The sequence below is a fragment of the Canis lupus genome, chromosome 7 (genome assembly GCF_003254725.2).
Source record: "Canis lupus dingo isolate Sandy chromosome 7, ASM325472v2, whole genome shotgun sequence".
NCBI classification, from domain to species: Eukaryota; Metazoa; Chordata; class Mammalia; order Carnivora; family Canidae; genus Canis; species Canis lupus.
This window is the reverse complement of record NC_064249.1, coordinates 2,800,448-2,817,768: the sequence shown is the minus strand read 5'-3', so window position 1 is coordinate 2,817,768 and position 17,321 is coordinate 2,800,448. Positions and strand designations below refer to the sequence as shown.

General features: G+C 39.1%; 1 long non-coding RNA gene across 5 annotated transcripts in view; it reads right to left on the bottom strand.

The window, feature by feature from the left end:
* Window positions 1–16,889, bottom strand: part of LOC112648265 (uncharacterized) — a 170,596-nt gene extending 153,707 nt beyond the window's left edge. Inside the window, exon 1 of one of the 5 annotated variants that reach the window (XR_007411752.1) lies at window positions 16,733–16,889. This is a non-coding gene — a long non-coding RNA (uncharacterized LOC112648265). The remainder of the gene's footprint in view (window positions 1–16,732) is intronic. The other 4 variants (XR_007411753.1, XR_004817509.2, XR_004817504.2 and 1 more) reach the window with 4 other exon arrangements.
* Window positions 16,890–17,321: the final 432 nt, after the last annotated feature.

The following is a 17,321-nucleotide window of genomic DNA, read 5'->3' as shown; positions in this document are numbered from 1 at the left end:
TAAGCACAACTGTCTTGGAGAAGAAAAAACTGAGGTCACATTCACCTCAGACTTACACAGTGTTTAGAAAAAGATATGAGCAGTGATGTTCTCCTAACCCATCCTTGGGAAAGTGCAAGCGCCTCTAGGGTATAAACATGGGCCATGCCCCTCCCTGTATGACTTATAGAATGAGTGTTCTCATAAATAATACATGAAAAATGCTGCAATTGCATTGTTTTGAAGCTGAAGGTCATCAGTATTCTTTCCAAATTATCACAGTGGCGATTCTATTTTCCTAGAACTTGGTTGTTGAAAGAGGTTATTCCAAAATTGTTTGCATCTGTTTAGGACATGAGGCTCATGTCTGACCAACACAAACAACCAAAGGGCAGGTCATTTATTAGAGATAAAACCAGACTACAGGAAAAACTCACAATATTTAGTATTAGGCTATCTTCTCTATGTAACAATATGAGACATAAGGAGCTTTTGTAACACAGTAGCTCTCGGAATATAAAATCTATGCCTATTCTGACTGACTTTGTTATTTAAATAACAGAGTGTTAAAAATAAAACTTCATCTTTTCCTTTTGTCTCTCTTTAATTCTGTAAAGTTCCAATATGCCTGCTTATGACTCCCTAGGAAAGACAACAATCATCAAACCAACAAAAAAATTACTTAGCACTTAATGAACTTGGCGACATATTAAAGCCTATGAGGGGTAAAAAAAAAAGATAAACAGGGTACGGTCCTTGTCCCCACAGAATTTAATGAGCTTACACTCTAGCAGAGAACTGGACTACAAAACAGAAGTAACTATACTATAAATTAGAATCAGTGCCCAAACAGAGAAGTAAATAGTTAAGAAAACACATAGAAGGAGAAGTTTAATTTAGGGTTTCCAGGAAGATAGCTTCTGGGTCTTAGGCAGTGGGTAGGATTTCATTTAGCAGGTTTGGGGGAGAAACAAAAATTCCAAATGTGTGTTAAGTAGTTCAAAAGCATAGAAGTAATAGATGGTGGGAAAGGGGCCACAAAATGGTTGGGTATAGGATGGCTGAGAAAGAACAGGAATGACAGGGATGCCTGGGTGGCTCGTGGTTGAGCCTCTGCCTTTGGCTCAGGTCATGATCTCGTGATCTCATGATCCCGGTCCTGGGATCGAGTCCCGAATTGGGCTCCCTACATGGAGCCTGCTTCTCCCTCTGCCTGTGTCTCTGCCTCTCTCTGTGTCTCTCATAAATAAAAAAAATAAAATCTTAAAAAAAAGGAATGATAAATTTGAGGATAAATCATAAATAACAGAGTGCTCATTGTGATAGACTTCTAGTCTGCTTTTGTTTTGTTCTGTTGTTTATTTTTTGCTTACCTAATAGCTGCTTCCAGTGTCCATTTTCCTTATTCTGGCAACAGCATCAGATTTTTTCTTGAGAGAAGCCAGTTGCTGTTCCAGTAGGGCTAAAGACAGCAGAGAGTATGAAGAAAAGAGGTCTAGGACAGAGCCTTGATGTATCTCAGTGTTTCATAACCACATGGAAGAGGGCAACCCATACAGGAGGCAGAGAAAAGATGGGAAAAGAAGTAGGAGTGGGCTGGCAAGAAGAAGGTGAGGAACTCGACTGCCAGAATAGACAATTTTTCCAAGTTTTTAAGGGAACTTAGCTGTAAAAGAAAGATGACTGATGAGGCAGGGAAACAGAAGGAAATGATGGATCAAGTGAAGGCTTGTTTTTAATTGGAGGTACTTAAGCATGATTAAAAATTGATGGAAATAATCTAAGAGAAGGGTGACGATGCTTGAGAAAAAGGAAATCATACTTTAGATCCTGTTATCCACCGCAGACTGCAGAAGTACTGCTGACCCATGTAGTAGGCTCTCAGATTTTCTCAAATCCCATCAATTAAACCAAACAGCAGAACAGTTTAAACAATAAATACATAAACAAAAAGAGAAGAGAAATAAACAGCGTGGGATTCCTGGAAGGTGGGAGGTGACGTGCTTCAGAGTACAGATTGGCAAGCCCTTGGGCAGGATGGGGATGACAAAGCAGTGCCCACGAGAAGACAATGCATACATGTTTGGTACCAAGAAAAGAGGGCATGCTCAGACAAGGAATATTTGCTGTATATAGTGCAGGAACACACGTGACATGAAGTTAGGGACCACGGTGGACAAGAGATAAAAGGGGGAAATAAAATTGGAGGGCAGCAATAAGCTGCTGCAGGAACCACGATAGGTTAACTTTCTAAATACAAGTATTTATTTGCACACTGACACGGCATATCCATGAAAGCAGCTAACGGAGGAGACATATTTGCAGATACTTAAAAATGACTCACTCTTGAAAATAGGTTAAGGAAATTGTCAGTAAAAATAATGCCTTTAATCCTCCCACGTTAGACTGGATACACAAAGGTTTCAATGACAGACCCATTTCAAAAATGAGTTTTGAAACCAACAACCTAAGTCTGTGTTGCCAACTGGTTAATATGCTCACCCTGAGAGCCACTCATTTATATGAATTACATACACTATGGTTACTGACGACCACACCAAACATTCAAATTTAATCAGTATAAGGAATAAATGGATTGTTTAAATAAATAAATAAATAAAATAATGGCTTTGTCTTTGCTGCTTGGTTATAAAAGCCTTATTCCATCACAAATATTTTAAAGGTATCATAAACAACAATCCACTCACATAAATCAGAGCATATACCTTGCAAAGCAATATCACTGATGTCTATTATCTGGCTGTGATTGATTATCTGCTTATCCCAAACTCATCTAAGTGCCAATCCAGATTGTACACTGAAAGCAGGTTTGGTTCTAAAAATAGGGGGAAAAATTTTTTTTCCAGAGCCAATGCATTAGTGGTCTAGAATTTTTAATTACTCATCTTAAACATATTCACAATCTGAAATAAAAGTAATTGTTAAGTAGTAGTATCTTGAGTAGCCAAGGTAACCTGGGAGACAGACAAGATACCTGCATGATACTTGAGAAGGAAGTTCCTGGTATATGATTTCGAAAGCAGCTTTGTTTAGTTGACATTCAGTAAAGGCAAAAAAAAAAAAAAAAAAGGATCTACTGAGCATTCCCAGCTTGTGTTTATCTTGCTACGTATCAGTTTTTTATCAGAGCAATCATCTTAACACTAGTTTTAAAAAATTTGTCACTGATTATGTGCTATTTTTACATGTTCTGAATCTTACTATTCTCTTTTGTTTAGATTCTTTAGCCAACCTTCCCGTTCATGATACATTTTCTCATGCATATCTTCTCATCACCAGTCAAAACCCAGTTTAAAAGGCTACCTCCTCCAGAAGCCTGGGTGGCTCAGCGTTTGAGCGGCTGCTTTTGGCCCGGGGTGTGACGCCGGGGTCCTGGAACTGAGTCCTGCATCGGGCTCCCCACGGGGAGCCTGCTTCTCCCTCAGCCTGTTTCTCTGCCCCTCTCTGTGTCTCTCATGAATAAATAAAATCTTTTAATAATAAATAAATAATTAAATAAATAATAAAATGCCACCTCCTCCATGAAGCCTTCCCAAACTTCAATTAATAAATCAACCCCTCCCCACCTCCTCACATGCCATTTTATATATAGACCTGTATCTGCCTCTAGACCTTTTTGCATCCTGAGCACCATTCCTGAAACTGTAATGTCAATAAATTCAAGATTTTAAAAGTCACTAGAATAGAGATAGGCACTAAAATAACTGTAATGACATCTCGAGCAGTTCCTTAATGCTATCCTGGTTATCCATATTTCTTCAGACAACACTCCAATGCAAGCCCTTGGGCTCACCCATCCTGTTTTGGACTCACCCTCACACAGTCCTGTGTTTACAACTTTGTTCTCGTATTTGCACCCACGTCCCAATCTCTCTCACTTTACTCTCTCCCTCTCTTTCTCTCTCTCACCAGAATGTATATTTCTACATTAGGAGACAATGAGAAGTCTGTATTCTCTCCGCTGCTTATAGCTATTTTCAGACTGTTCTTAGTGCCTTTTTATCTGCAAAACCCTCTTCCCCTGACGTTCATGGTATGTTTATTTATTACCAGCTTCTCCACCTCCTTGTCAACTTCAATCACCTATTTCCAGACTGTTACCCAAAAGTCATTGATGACTGTAGCGCCCAATTCACATGTTTCCTTTCACGTCTTACACTATCATGGGCAACTTCAACAATTATGTGGGAGTGCTTATTTCCACCACCTAAAACACTATCTGTATGTTTAAGCACCTTCCATGTGCTGTGTAACTACCTTCATGAATTATCTTGTTTAATCTTCCCACTTATCCCATGAGGCACATGCTACAATTAAGCTCATTTTAAAGATTTTATTTATTTACTTGACAGAGATGGAGAGAAAGAGAGCACAAGCAGAGAGAGTAGCAGGGAGGGGGAGAAGCAGGCTCCTCGCTGAGCAGAGAAGCCAACATGGGGTCCATCCCAGACCCCAGGATCATGACCCCAGCCAAAGGTAGATGCTTAACTGACTGAGCCACCCAAGCACCCCAAGCCCATTTTAGATATGAGAAAATGGAAGCTTAGATATTCCTACTGGCTCTTGGCCAAGATCCCACAGGTAGTAAGTAGCAGAGCTGAGAGGACAACTCTGGCAGCCTGAACACCACTACCCTCCACCGTCCCTAGACTCATGGAAAAACCGCAGCTCCTTGATTTCCCAAATGCGTTGGCCTCTCCCTTCAGAACAACAAACGCCAGTACCAAACCAGGAGTCTGTGGACCCTGGAAACTGCTCCCGTATGAAATCTTCCAAATCGCATTACACCTTCTCCCTCCACCTCACCTGATTGCTTACCCCATTCCCACATGTTCTTCGACCCCATGGAAATTTCAGTCCTCCTGTTTACCCCACAGTAATCTCCCTTCCTCACACTTTCTAGACCATTAATAGCCCTCTAACCTGCACCTCCAACAAGCTAACCTCCTGTTCTCCAGCCTTACCAGTCCCCAAATTTCTCATGATCCACTTTAATCACGTGCCTTCCCCCTCCTATATCTAGCCCTCACGTTACTGAGACATTCAGCAGCATCTAACTGGGATGCTATCTCCTTACCCTACAGTGCTTGTGGTTGGGATTTCCTGGTTTCTCTATTTCCTGACCTCTTTCTAAGAATCTCTATTTGCCTTTTCTGCCCAACCTTTCGATGTTGGTTTTCAAGCCAGTTTTCTCACCAGCTCTTTTATAATTTTAAAATAATGTTTATTATGACCTATTTTAAGAGCACAGAAAGTACAAAGTGTAAGATGACAAATAAAAAAAAGGATTGCTCAGATTTGTCAGATCTTTTTTTAGAGAAAGAAATTACAAATACAATAACGCTCCCCCCACCCCGGCATTCCTCATCAATACCATTCTCATACCTCACTTTTAGAGGTAAAACCAGAATCCTGATTTTGGTATTCATCATTCTTGTGCGTATTTCTATAATGTGTGAAGATTTTTAACAATTTATATACACACAAAAAAAAACAATTTATATACACATATAATAATTTTGCAGGTTTTAAAATTTTACGGTATCAGTGCTAAAAAAAAAGAAAAAGAAAAGAAAAAAGAAAACTATAAAGTCCTGAAAAGACATAGAGGAACTTTAAATAAATATTACTAAGCGACAGAAGCCAATCTGAAAAGACTACGTACTGTTTGATTCCAAGTATATGACATTCTGAGTAAGGTAAAACTGTGAAGACAGTAAAAATATCAGTGGCTCAGGGTGCGATTCCTGAGTCCAAGGATCGAGTCCCGCATGCAGCCTCTTCTCTGCCCTCTGCCTATGTTTCTGCCTCTCTCTGTCTCTCATGAATAAATAAATAAAATATTAAAAATAAATAAATAAAATTTTAAAATAATAATAAATAAATAAATATTTAGTCATGTTTTTCTGATGAGCTCAGCATAAGATTTTTTCCTACAAGAATGTCTATCATTACCACAAGCAGAAATTAGGTTACATTTACTTTCTAATATTCAAAGTATTATTTAATATTCATATCTGGCTTGATAAAATGTAAAATTAATCAACCATTCTGTTCTCCTCCTGAACAATATAAGAACCTAAAAACACTTTAATTTTAATATCCCTCCTATTTTAGCAGTTGTGTTTATTCAGAATTTTAGTATTAACTTATTTTTATATTTCCTATTATCAGTCATAGTTGCATGTGTATATATACATATATGTGTGTACATATATAAATTATATATAATTTCTTTAGTTAGGGAAATTACATATATAATAAATGTACATTAAATTTTTATGTTTTATAATTATATACTTATATAATTGTGTAGCACTATTATATATTATACATGTATATACTTTGTTACATATATATGACATATATAATTTCTCTAAACTGTTTTCTAGGTTATTTTCTCAAAAATATCTTCCACTTCACTAATTTTCTCTTTAGCTGTGGCTAATATGTTACTTAACCTATCTACTGAGTTTTCTATTCCACTGACTGTACTTTTCATTCCTAGAAATTACTTATTTTTCTAATCTATTTAGTCTTTTCTCAGTGTCTTATTTTTTCTATATTTTCAATAATTTTATGAATTCATTCTTTCCAAAAATTCTTATGATTTCTACCAGATTATTTCATTATTCAAAGTTCTATAGAGTATAATCCTGAGTTTTTTGTGCCCAAAGACTTTTGATGGTTCTTTTTTGGGAATTCCTATGATGTTTTAAGGTACATTAAATGTTCAATATCTTGATTATTTTGGTGATTACATAACTACATACATTTGTCAAATTTACAGTCTGTGAATATACCTCAATGTGATTAAAAATGTTTTTGAACCCCCCCCCCAAAATTTTTTTGATACAAAGTTTTATGGGAAAATTCCCACGAGATTTTTTTTTTTTTAAATCTCAAAACCAAAGTAGAACAGTTTACTCGTCTTCTTTCTGTGCCAGTGGGCATTTTTTTTCCCTAATCCACCAGTTGAAGTACTTATATCCATTCAGGGATCCCAAATGGGTTTGAATTTTATTTAATACTCTACTTCACTGGGAACAAAAGCTTCATCTCTTGACCACATGTGTGTTACAACCCAATCATCTAGGTTACTGAAAGCTGCAAAACCTCCACTTCATTCCAGCAGGCAGGCACCACCTCAGCTTACTCATTTACCATTATAATTTTGAGAGAGTCATAATCTAGAAGGAGTGAAGGAAGCTTTCTGCTCCTTCTCTGTTTCTGACTCCTGGAAATACCCATGACTTTCTGAGTGAGTGCAGCTCTGCTCTAGGAAAATGCTGCATTGTATCTTTGATCTGTATGTGTTTGTAGGGGTGTGTTCTCAAGTTTTCTGGTCTGCCATATTTTCCAGGACCAGAACTGTCCTTCTTTCCTATTATTCTATAAACTGTCAGTGAATAGCATGTATTCCCATGGCTTCAACTGTTATTTACAGGTTGATTAACTCCCAAACCCATTTCTCTAGGATTGACATCTCATTTCAGTTCCAGGAATATAATCTATTTCATAGGTAGATATTCCCACTTTAATATCCCATAAAATCTTAAACTCTATCATATTTTCATATTTAAACTTCCTCAAAACTGTATCTTTTCCCAACTGTGACATCACCATCCCATCACTTTCCCATGTCATAGATCTGACAGTTTTCCTCTACTTTTCTCCTTCCTTATCCCATCAATACTACAGTTATATTCCTTAATATTCCCCCAGATGAGTTCCCTCCTCTCCATTCTCACGGCCTTCATGTGTACCTCCCTTGAGAGTCTCCCCAAAACTATTCTCTACAGTTAACAGTCTATCTTTTGGATTTCTACCACAAACAACAAACCCAAATGTCACTCTTCTCTTTAAAACCCAAAATATAACAAAAAAAAGTAAATAAATAAAGTAAAATCCAAAACAATTATCCCACTGCATATATAAGGAAGCCCATATTCCCTAATTTAATGTCACATCCTTTCATGGCCTCGCTTTTTTTTTTTTCCAGTGACAACTCCTGTTAGCTCTCTCAGAAGCTCTAGGTTTATTGAACATTTTACTTCCCTAAGTGCAACATGCTCTTTGACACAACCAAATCTTCACACATGAGAATGAAGCTTCTTTGGCCTAGAGATTTTCTGGCATCCTTGTCATCCATGTCAGTTCAAAAAGCATGTTCTCTCTTACATGTTCCCTAACCTTTCAGAACCCTGCCCCAGCCGTCAGGAGTCCCTCTGAACTCCCAGGGTACATGATGCCAGATGCCACTCAACACATTGTTTTGAAAAACTATTTAGACTTCTATCTCCTCCACTATACCATCAATTCCTTGAGGGAAGGGGGCATTGTGTATTATTTATGTTACCGCTCCTAATTCCTAGCATAGTCCCTGGCCCATAGTAAATATTCTGCTGACTCATCAATAAAAATTGTCATACTTGCAATTTAGAAAAGACTACATGATCTCTTGGGTCTCTTCCAGATATAAGATCTATGTTCTTATACCATCAGTCAAGGGTGAAAATAATTTTACCTACAACTATACAGGTAAAATGTGTCTATTCTTTTTCTCTTTGTAAGCCTTATATTATAGGCATTCTGTAATGTACATGTCACTCTAAGTTGTCCCATAGGCTGCCACTTCCAGCTTCGGTCTATTTTTTAGAATTCATAGGGATAAGTGTACATTATCCTCTCTTAAAGCAAATGGCACTTCAGCTTGACCAAGTTTAATGTCCATATAAAAATCAGAAATGCTACAAATTGAGGCATATAGAAACATTTTTCATCTCTCCTTCAGGCTCTGTCTGCCATCTGCATCCTGCATCCCCACTGCTAACCTGCATCTGACCACTTTCAATCTAGAAACCTCATTCTCTGTGGAATACTTGAATCAGAACTAATTATAGCAATAACTAAAATGGTCCTATGAATGCATGCACTGCACAACAAGAATACTTTTACTGGATTACTTAGCCGTGGCATGCTAGGTCTGTTAATGTGCTCTGCCTGGCTTCACTGCAGACCTACTTCAGAAAATGTAAGGCTGCAGTTAAAGTAATAGAAGGCCAAAGAAACCTGAAGAAATAAAGAATCAAATTCATCTCCTTGGGAATATGTTTTAAAACAATCTTCTAATGGAAACAAGGGACTTAAGAGGTTCATTTCAGAGCAGATGTCAAAATGGAGCCGGGTCAGTTTTGAGGTTTTTGTTCACTGGTTGGCTTTCTGCTGCATCAGTTTACTTGAGGTTAGAAGAGCAGCCGGAGACAGCACTCAGAGCAAAAAGTTGTACAAGGCTTTGTGATACTCAAACTCCCTTAATGTGCTGCAACCCCCTGAGAAGGAAAGGATAGAGAACCAGGCCGTTCCCTGGTTCTCTCTCTCTCTCAGTTATAAACGAAGGGCTCTTGCTCCCTGAAGAGCAAATGGAAACTTAATTCAGTATGGTACTGCCAAAGCATCAAAGCAACCAGCTGGGTCTTTAGCTAATTCCATCAAAATGGAAGAAAATATGGGAATAAACAGGCAACAACAGGACAAAGGCTCAAGACAGAGGGCATATAGCATGGCAGTCGATACTTGGACTATGAATCAAAAGGAGCTGGGCTTAAAACTTAGTTCTTCCGTTTAGAGCTGTATGATATGCCCTCTTAGAGCCTTAAGGTCTCTGCCTGTAAGAGAAGAATGAAGCTTTCAACTAAGCTCCAAAAAATTACATTCATCAATAAATTTAAGTTACCTTAACATTTACTCCTCAGTAGTACAAGATAGCAAGTGGTATATGAACAAGAAGTTGGATCTATTATTTCCTTCTTTAATGACTACCATAGAAGAAACTTGATGGACCAATGCAACAAACATCTGAATTGGTTCTCTAGACACTATCCACCTCTTCCTCTGTCTCATCACTTCGCCTTCAATAAACCCTTTTTTTTTTAAGATTTATTTATTTATTTATTCATGAGAGACAGAGAGAGAGAGAGAGGCAGAGACACAGGCAGAGGGAGAAGCAGGCTCCCTGCGGGGAGCCAATGTGGGACTTGATCCCGGATCCTGGGATCACGCCCTGAGTCGAAGGCAGATGCTCAACCTCTGAGCCACCCAGGCATCCCTCACCTTCAACAAACCTTCGGTGAATCTAGTCTATCACAGGATTTTCCACTTTATACTATAATAATCATATAAAGTAACATTCCTAAACTGGCATCGTTTCTATGATTTTCAAACATAAGATACTATCATACATCAAATTACCATCAATGCTAAACATGTAAAATGTTACAAAAAGCACTACAACCATGAGAGTTGAAGTTAGGAGCTAAAATCAAATTTAATTTAGATTTTATTTGAAAACATTCTAGTGTTATGGTTCTGTGGCTTTAGAAAAAATACTCATGACTGGTTCTGGTTTGAATAGGTTGACTAGGTTAAAACTAAAACATTTCTCCATTGGTTTGTGGTTAACCGATTAATTTATTGCTTCAGAAACTGAAGTTGGTTAGCTAGCCCCAGGTTTGGGTTCCTGGTTCAATTCAGTTCAAGTTCCTGGCAAGTGTATGATTCCTAATTTATCACGTACTAAATATCCCAACTTCCTCAAAAACCACAAGTCCTCCACAAACCACAAACTCTCTTACTCTGGTAAGATAACAAATGTGCTAGAAAGAGGCTGCCCAGAATACCAACCCAAAGTAGAGCAGAAGGCAGGCAACACCCAGTCTGAGAGCAGAGAGGACCTCTACAATTCTACTTACAGCTGAGGATGGTAACTGAACTGAAATGTGTGCCTTTCTTAAATATTAGAAATCTTTATCTTGGCAACTCTTAACCATATATCTGGACATAAACGCATAGGTCTTTTAGATAGATGTGTGTCATCATTTACAAATAATTGTCTGATTTTTTTCAAATGGATATATTAAGATGCAGACGTGTACATTCATATATAACGATTGTATGTATATATGTATGCATTGATGAATTATTCTGTTACATGCTTTCTTTTTTTTTTTAGATTTTTATTTATTTATTCATGAGAGATAGAAAGAGGCAGCAGAGACACAGGCAGAGGGAGAAGCAGGCTCCTCGCAGGGAGCCCAATGTGGGTCTTGATCCCAGGACCCCAGGATCACGGCCTGAGCCGAAGGCAGACGCTCAACCGCTGAGCCACCCAGGCGTCCCATGATATGCTTTCTTGTCTAGGAGAAAAATGCATGGAGCTACAGGGGTTACACATCTGGGAGTGTCTCCCACATTTGGGCATAAATTGTATGTGGCAGCAGAAAAAATGTGACAGCAGGTACTTTGTTTGGCATTTGTTTATTTCTGTTCATACCATAGGATAAACTTGTTTATGAAGACATGAGAATTTGGGCAGTAGGCTAAGGGTTGAGATACATCCACAGGAACTACAGGTCTTGGATTCCCTGAAGCACTGAAATGGCTAAAAGAGAGTAAGTGAGGCCCATTAAAGCCAATTTGCACTGAGAATAACCAGCTCTAGCAATATCACAGGCACCTTGATAAGATTGGTTGACCTTGGTTAGTGCAAATTTGCATGAGCTTGAGCAATAAGTATCAAAACCAGAAACTTCTCAATACTCCAAATTTATGTTCTGGAATGTGCAGCAGAAAAGGAATTTAGAGACCTCCTATTTGGGACGCCTGGATGGCTCAGAGGCTGAGCATCTGCCTTGAGCTCAGGGCGTGATCCAGGATCTGGGACTGAGTCCTGCATCGGGCTTCCCGCAGGGAGCCTGCTTCTTCCTCTGCCTGTGTCTCTGCCTCTCTTTCTGTGTCTCACATAAATAAATAAATAAAATCTTAAAAAAATAAAATAAAACCTCCTACTCTGTGGTCTCTAAATTTAACTGGCCATCAGAATCAGTTGCAGAGCCTTATATAAAAGATCTATTGAGGGAGACAAACCATAAGAGACTCTTAATCATAGGAAACAAACTGAGGGTTACTGGAGGGACAGGGGTGAAGGGATGGGGTTACTGGGTGATGAACATTAAGGAAAGCATGCGATGTAATGGGCACTGGATATTATATTAAGACTGATGAATCAATGATCTCTATCTCTGAAACCAATACATTATGTATTAAGAATTCAATTTGAATAAAATTTAAATTAAAAAAAGAAAAAGAGAAGAAAAGATCTATTGAATAAGAACGTCCAGCGCTGGAAACTAGAAATCTAGGATCTTAGGAAGCACCTCTGCAAATTCCAATGCTTAGTCAGCTTTGGACACCACTGATCTAGTCCATCCTCCTTCTTCCATTTAGAATAATATAACTGAGACAACTCCGCAGTCATTAACAATCATGACTAATATGTGTAAAGTGCCTGCTGTGGACCCTTTAACACACCTTCCCTCTAATCCTTGCAAAGACTCTTAAATTCATGCTGTGAGTTAACAACTTCTGTGATCCCTTCTCTCTAGGAGTTCGACACTATTCTCATGTAGTTTATCTTTGCACGTGCTTTTGATGGACATTATTAGGTTTCCATGTGGTAATTCAGAAAGTCCTGCCATCCTGAAGATAAAGTGATTGAATGGCATTTTTCATCAACAGCAGGTTCTCGGGGATGTTTCCTAGGTCCTTCAAGGCAAACACTACACGGTCCTCGGGGCTGCGGCATGCCAAAGCCCGTAATGGTCAAGGAGATTAATGAAGTCTTAGGAAATAAATATATTCATGATTCACACATGAGTATAAGTTACCCAACGCAAACCCGTGGTGCTTGATCACCAGGCACTCTCAAGACCAGGGCTCCCAGATTTCAACCTCTTCTTCCCACCTCCAACCATTTCCACACTGGGCAACATATGGTTTAGATTGATGGGCCCACCCAGAATATTAAGACACTTGGCTTCGTGACAAGATTTTCATACAGGAAATGGTTTGGCTTTTATTAAAAATATCCACAATGAAACAAGTTTAACTCCAAGAAGTTTTGTTGCTGATGTTTTTACTGCTGCTCACTTCCAGAATTTCTAGTAACAAACACTTTGACTTTAACCAAAATCCAAATGAATGTTTGCTTTCTTTATTTAAATTTATTTATTTTTTTAATGTTTCAGTTTTCTTTTTTTTTTTTTTTTTTTTTTAAATTTTATTTATTTATGATAGTCACAGAGAGAGAGAGAGAGAGGCAGAGACACAGGCAGAGGGAGAAGCAGGCTCCATGCACCGGGAGCCTGACGTGGGACTCGATCCCGGGTCTCCAGGATCGCGCCCTGGGCCAAAGGCAGGCGCCAAACCGCTGCGCCACCCAGGGATCCCAATGTTTCAGTTTTCAAATGACTGTTTGGCATCCTATCGAGAATTCACCTGTTGAGCATAGTTTGCCAAAAGGATAAAATGACAATATCCCTGGCAACATTACCACCAGTTCGTGCCACTGGCCCTAAGCTCTGTACATCATTTCTAAACCCAAATCAAAGCCTCCCAAAGGAAAGTTTTGGGAACATAAAGACATAGCTAATACTCTTGAAAATAGTGATTTTTGAGGAGGTGCCTGACTGGCTCCATGAAAAGAGCATGGGACTCAATCTTAGGGTCATGAGTTTGAGCCTCATGTTCGGTGTAGAGATTACCTAAGTTAAAAAATAATAAATAAATAAATAAATAAATAAAGACTTAAAAAGAAAAAATATTTTTCTAAATTGCCAGAAAATTGAATGGATCATATCACAATCGAGCTAAAAAGTTAGTATCTCCATAATAAATGCCAGGTACACTTCTTGTGATTATTTCATCTCCTTCAGTCAACTATGTCAATGATGTTACCTAAACGAATGGATGTAACAGGAAGGAGATACAATAGATTCTCCTACAAACCAAAAACTTCTAGAGTTGTATTTACAGAAACACAGGTTATTTGGGGAAATTCAGAATCATTAGGTCTCAGCTCATTTTACAGTTTTCCAAATCTATTGATGAATATTCTCACGCATGCTCCTCACAGAAATTACCAAAGGAAGCCATGCCGCAGTGGAAGAGGTATACTCTGAGGCAGGAAACTTGAGTCTGAGTCCAGGTTCTCGACTTAACTAGCTGTCTGATGGTTATTGAATCTATCTGAACCTCGGTGTCATTACCTGTAAAATATGCACTGTGGTAGATTAACTTGCTGGAAAGATTAAATGACATGAATACATAAAAATATCTAGGTCAGTTTCCAACTTATATACCTTCTCTCCCTGAAAATCCCAAAGGGTGTTTCTTATCTTCACAAAATGGTTCTAAGATACAAGAAGTCTGCAGGAAAAGCTAGTCAAAAGTATTAAAGAATGATGGAAGACTTTCATGGTGGTACACGAACTAAATTAATGGACTCCATTTCTTTATCCTCTGTATCCACCTTTTTTGCAATGTGACTCTGCAGTTCCTTCTAGGAAAAGTGGAGTGTATTTCCCTGCACCTTGGGTGTGAGACCAGTTGTGTGACTCGTTTTGGCCAATGAGATGTTAGCAAACTTGACTCAGGCAGAGATGTGAAAATGTGCTTTTGCATTTGCTTCGTGTCTGCTCTCTGCCCCTCACCATGGAATATGTCTGGGCGATCCTGCTGGTGATCCAGAGATATGTGGCCTGATTGCATACATCTTAGTCCACAGCCAGCAGCCACCAGACTTAAGAATAAGCCCAACGAAAGCCAGAACAACTGCCCAGCTTAGCCCAGCCAAAATTCCAAGCTCCAGATGCATGAGCTAAATAAATGTTTATTGTTTTTAAGCTGTATTTTTCTCAATGGAGTGTCAGTGAGAAAATTAAGCCCTGGAGGAAAAAATACTTGAGTGAATATTTTCCCCATTCTCCCAAACAGTATATAGTTAATTCGTTAATAGATGCCTTAGGGCATTAAGGCTTAACTATCTTCTGCAACTGGATGTTACAAGCTATTGCACTGTGGCTGGTTGTTGGATAGCATAATTGTTAACAATAGATAACACAACCATATATTAAAATGCTCTAAAAGTCATCATTCTTAAAATAATGTGTCACCAAAATGACAGACGAATAGACCAAAATTAAGTATCAAAAAAGTCTGAAATAGGGCACCAGCCTGGCTCAGTCAGTTGAGCATCTGCCTTCGGCTCAGGTTATGATCCTGGGGTCTTGGTTTCTAGCCCAATGTGGGGCTCCTTGCTCAGTGGGGAGTGTGCTTCTCCCTCTCTCTCTGCCCCTCCCCCTGCTTGTGCTCTCTCACCCTGTCTCAAAGAAATAAATCTTTTTTTTGAAGTCTGAACTACATATAAAATACAAAATAAAAGCATTTTAAGAAAGAAATAGAGCACTCATTGTAGTCTGTTGGGACAAGTGGCCACTATATGGAAAACAAATACCTCACTACCTGACATCTTGCCCTCAGATACACTCCATACGGTTAAAAACTTAACCGTATGGAGTTTTACATATTCTTTTAAAGAAAGAGCTATAAAAAAATAAAAAATAAAAACAGTTATATTATTAAAGAATAGATAATAATTCATATCATCTTCCATTGAGAAAAGCCTTTTTGAGCATGATTACCAATAACAGAAGCCATAATACAACGATGGGTAGATCTACATAAAATTCAAAAACATCAGTGCATGTTTCAAAAGCTCTGGCACAAAATTTTTATATTTTGATACACAGTTAAAAGGTAAACATAGGGGATCCCTGGATGCCTCAGCGGTCTGGTGCCTGCCTTTGGCCCAGGCGTGATCCTGGAGTCCAGGGATCGAGTCCCATGACTGGCTTCCTGCATGGAGCCTGCTTCTCCCTCTACCTCTCTCTCTCTCTGTGTGTCTCTCATGAATAAATAAATAAAATCTTTAAAATAAATAAAATAAAATAATAAAATGTAAACATAAAATTTAATTTGGTAATAGCTATTAGCTGTGTATATGCTTTTGTAGCAAATATTTATTGAGCTTCTTCTGTATGCCAGAACTATGTATCTGTAGATTCAATAAAAAGCAGAAAAAAGAAAGTGGGAGGGAGCACAACCCCTAGTCTCACAGCACTTAGAAGTTTCCTGAAGGAGCCAGTATGTAGGCAAGTAAATAACTACAAGAGAGCATTCCAGTAAGAGGAAACTTCATGTGCAAAGATCCTGTGGGGGATGGAATTTGCTGTATTCCAGAGACTGAAATGAGGCCCAAGCAACAGGAACACAGCAAACACGTGAGAGACTGGCTCAAAATGAGCTAAAAAGGAACACAGGGGTCAGAAGCTGCAAGGCCTTGTAAGCCTGAGAAAGACATTTGATGTTTATCCTAAAAATAAAGAAAATTACTACTTCATGGGATGAGCACTGTATGTTACACTGTATGTTGGCAAATGGAACTTAAATAAAAAGGAATGGGGGCGGGGCCTCCGGGTGTCTCGGTGGTTGAGCGCCTGCCTTCGGCCCAGGACGTGACCTCGAGGTCATGGGATGGAGCCCCCCCCACCCCACTGCGCTCTCCAGTGGAGCCTGCCCCTCCCTCTGCCTGGGTCTCGGCCACTCTCTGTGTGTCTCTCATGAATAAATAAATAAAATTTTTAAAAAATAAAAAAACAGAGAAAACCTCGAGGGCGCTGCTGCCCCAAACCCACGAGGGACACGTGCCCACACGCCCCACGGACGCCCGGAAGCCCTATATATTCTGCGCCGGCCTCCCTACAAGGTCTAACGCATAACGGGGCGCACGGAGAGGTTAACGGCGATGACCAATCAGCAACTAGGGCCCCCTTACCAAGGCGCGGCGGGAAGGGCTCTGCGGGCCTGACCTCGGCCTTTCTCTCCAACTATGACGTCAAAGTCAGCCCCCTCGTGACGACGCCAGACGACGGAGTGCCTCCGAGAAGGATGACGTGACCGGAAGGACGCCCGCCGCGCGCCGGAGCTAGGCTGCTATTGGCCGGCGGATGATTCGTCAGAAGGGGCGGCGGGGCTTCCAGGCCGCGGGGCGCCGCCGGGAGAGAGGAGCCGCCCGCGGCGAAACTGCGGATACGAGGGAACCACTAAGTAAGTAAGTAAGAAAGTAAGTAAAGTAAGTAAGAAAGAAAGTAAGTAAGTAAGTAAAAGTAAGTAAGTAAGTAAAAGTAAGTAAAAGTAAGTAAAAGTAGTAAAAGTAAGTAAAAGTAAGTAAAAATAAGTAAAAGTAGTAAAAGTAAGTAAGTAAAAGTAAGTAAAAAAGTAAAAGTAAGTCAGTAAAAGTAAGTAAAAAAGTAAGTAAAAGTAAGTAAAAGTAGTAAAAGTAAGTAAGTAAAAGTAAGTAAGTAAGTAAAAAGTAAAAGTAAGTCAGTAAAAGTAAGTAAAAAAGTAAGTAAAAGTAAGTAAGT